This window comes from Perkinsus marinus (genome assembly GCF_000006405.1).
Source record: "Perkinsus marinus ATCC 50983 genomic scaffold scf_1104296935302, whole genome shotgun sequence".
NCBI classification, from domain to species: Eukaryota; Perkinsozoa; order Perkinsida; family Perkinsidae; genus Perkinsus; species Perkinsus marinus.
Genome location: NW_003214508.1, coordinates 918,768 through 922,700, shown reverse-complemented (window position 1 = coordinate 922,700; position 3,933 = coordinate 918,768).

The following is a 3,933-nucleotide window of genomic DNA, read 5'->3' as shown; positions in this document are numbered from 1 at the left end:
GGACCATGAAAAAAGCTGAAAGAGAACAACCTACCTCCTCATATCCTCATATCCTCCTCTTCCCTCAATTGAAAAAACCTCTTCCTTCGTGCACCAATTACCCCATTGTTCCTCGTCCTGCCCAAATGTCATCACCACTCCTCTTCCAACTATCTCTAAGCCTATGTTCCAAATCTTCCTCCGGCTCTCTCCGTGCTCCCAACCAGAGTCCCGCTGCTGGCCCCACTCCCTCCAACCACGTCATCAGCGATCCCCATCAACCTGTGCTACTACAATGTTTGAAGGTTCCTCGTCCGAAGAAATATCTTTTCTTGGACGTTGGTTCTCCTGATCACTAGCAGTAGAATCTTTCTGGATTCCGTCGATTGTGACAGTCCGGTGCGTATCGTCCTCTTCATGAACCGGGCCTTACCCTACTACAGACGGGCCATCAGTGACGGTACCGTGATTTTCTGCATTCGTTAAAATTCGATCTCCGGACATTACTGCTCTTGAATGCCGCCTTTGTCATATTGACAGGCTAAATGAGCAGCTTTTTGATATCATGGTCGTGGACCCACTCTACTTGGAGACCCTCGGTTCCGACACCAGATGGAGAGATGTGATCAAAACATACACTGAAGCCCTAGGCCCAAGATGATTACCAAATTGTGATCTAACAGTGCGCAATACTCGAAATCGAGGTCTTCGTTGTCAAGAGAGCTCGATTGAATTGAATAGACATCGGTAAGTTTGGTATGACGGTCGACACACATGTCCAACAACGTAGAAGTCCAGGGATTGATTCTCGTTCACTGATAACAGTTACAATGACTCAGCGGTTCGCGTGATAAATGCGATTGCTACCAATGCTGATGAACCATGAGCGTCTCGATAGTACAACCACTTAAAGCCGACCAGCTTGATAATGCCGGAACAGGATCTCGTCAATGGCAACATGTGCGCTCTGTCATCCCGTTGAGTTCTTATCGGTTCGGACGCTAACTACGACTTGACGTAAACCGGTTTGGGCTAAACTGTTAGGCAAACCTGTTACAACCAAACCAACTACGGACTATCAAAAACACCAACTATACCAACTTGTCGTAAGCCCTCAACCTGTCGTTATCACCACACGTAACAGCTTTCAACTAAGCCCGTCTAGCACAGCTGGGAACGGTTTCGACCTTTCGACCTACTTCGGTGCTGTGACGACTTTCTCGCTGCGCCCATAAACTCGCCAATTTTTGAAATTGGTGGCGTGTGTGGTAAATTACCACTTGCTGCTAATATTCCCACTGGTAATGTGAGCTAGATCACGTCAAGCTTTGAGTTGGGATTATTCTGAGGAATCCGTAGGTATGTCAGTATTCCAACTGCACCTTCGTAGTTGGGTAATTTCAGTAACTCGACAGTCGAATTTCGTCTCCGAAGTCTGATCCGCTTGGACTTAGGCTTCTCAGTGAGGAGTTGTCACTGAAATACTACTATCCCAATTTACTATATGGTTCCTGACTACAAACGCAAAAGAGATTATAGTGTCAGAAACTTCCCGGACGGAAATTTGATTCAGTCGCAATCGTTGGCCTGCGCCCTATGGGCACCGATTGATAAGTTGGCAGAGGGAGCCACGGACTCGAGTACCCTGTTGATTCTTCTGTCTATCTGTTCTAGGTAAGCAGTGACTCCAGCCCTGCCCATATTTCAACCAAACCGCCACACGATCATGATCTCTACGCGAGGATGGCATCGGCCGCCTTTCCGCCGATCTCAGCTTTTGTCGCACAAATTCATGATACATCAGTAGCTTACCGACAAACCTGTGGATGTTCGGGTGGGCGGCACCGAGCTTCCCCTCCAAGGTGCCATGGAGTCCTCAGCAGCATTATTACTTCTATGGCACTCAGACGGTGCTGCTGTCCAAAAGACTGGAGGCCATGTAGGGTCTAAGAGGTGGATCAAATTCGCGCGTGAAAGTACTATGAAACATACTATATTCCTACTATGAAAGTACTACTATGAAAATACTACTACTATGAAAATCCTCCTATTATGAATATCCTACTACTATGAAAGTACTACTATGAAAATCCTACTATGAAAATACTACTAGTATGAAAATACTACTACTATGAAAATCCTACTATTATGAATATCCTACTATGACCATCTCATGAATACCGTCTCATCACAATCTATCACGCTCAATCCAACGCTGGTATCATCCCTCTCGGCACTTGACTCCTCGTTAGAAACGGTTTTGCTCCTGTTGCTGTACAAAACGGGAAGATCGGAACGAGTTGTGAATCCGGAACTCCCAAATGTGACGTTGAAAGTATTGAAAATACTACTACTATGAAAATCCTCCTATTATGAATATCCTACTACTATGAAAGTACTACTATGAAAATCCTACTATGAAAATACTACTAGTATGAAAATACTACTACTATGAAAATCCTACTATTATGAATATCCTACTATGACCATCTCATGAATACCGTCTCATCACAATCTATCACGCTCAATCCAACGCTGGTATCATCCTTCTCGGCACTTGACTCCTCGTTAGAAACGGTTTTGCTCCTGTTGCTGTACAAAACGGGAAGATCGGAACGAGTTGTGAATCCGGAACTCCCAAATGTGACGTTGAAACACTGAAAACATCAGCGCATATCTTGTTGTAGCGATAATGCCGTTTACAACAGAGGAATCTGGACGGAAACTTCGCTATGTATAGTATGACCAACGCTGCAACGGTGACAGACTGTCACCGTCACACTTTTCAAGAATCAAGGTTATGACCATTGCAAAGTTTCACGGCAACTAAGTGTTCTTGAGTGTATCTAATCTGTGAAAAAAATACTCGGAAAACTCGTATGTGATGGTAGTGGTCGTCAACTTGAAGTTTTCCAAGATAGCACCAAACTACCACGTTCTTAGCGCACGCCAATCTGATCGATCGGGCATCATGCACTGTCAGTTTGGGTCACCACTGTCCTCCAAGATGTGGTGGAAGGGAGATTTTCCTGGCTGCCCCGCCAGTAGTTCTCGAAGTAATGTAGACTTGGAGAATGAGATGAGGAGTTTGGAGAGGTATATGGAGGAAGCTGTACATTCGATGGGCTTCACTACCTTCAACGCAGCTAGGGACATTAGGATACCTGGGTAGTACTGGGCTCTCAAGCTTACAATTGATCAATAGTATGCCTATGTAGATGCATCCAGTTCAAGCCGTTCCCGCGAGGTTCCAAGAGGCGGAAATCATTGGAGACCAAGTCCTACTCGAAACGGGATAACGTCTGTCCATCAAATCGGTCCCCGGCAGCAGTGGATAGCCGAGTAACTCGAAGGGAATGTCAAATGTACTTATGCTGTCTCAGGCGAGCACCTCGGCCTCGTTCACCAGATCGAGGCTCATATCCCGCTCCGCCTCTACACCTTCCCTTGTGCCTTCGACTGGCATTGACAGGTGAGTGCTGAACTGACATGAGCTCAGCTTATTCCCATCTGGCCGCTTCAGGCCTGGCTTCCGGCTGAGTTACGGTGATGCCTCATTGGTAAGGGGGATCTTACTCCACAGCGGTCTTGTACCTAGGGAGCATGGACCTGACTGGGTCCTTTCGTGGACAGGAAGTCTCCCTAAGGAACAAAGCTTTCAACACTTACAGGTAATGCATAGACAGATCATCATTGGCGATAATCGGTAACCTTGGTGCGTCTTCCGATGTTACATCCTTGAATGTAGCTGGCCCTTGTTCACGAATGGCAGCGAATCAACCATTTCCCGAGTTCCCACGAGCTCACACGGAAGATCGTCTGTGGGCGCACTATGCAGCCATGCGGGAACTCTTCGTGCTGAGAGTCGACTATCTCCTGAGACTTTGTCTCCCGGATGAAAGAATCCTTCTGGACGTACTGATAGGATCGTCTTACTCTCACTGAACATCCCCC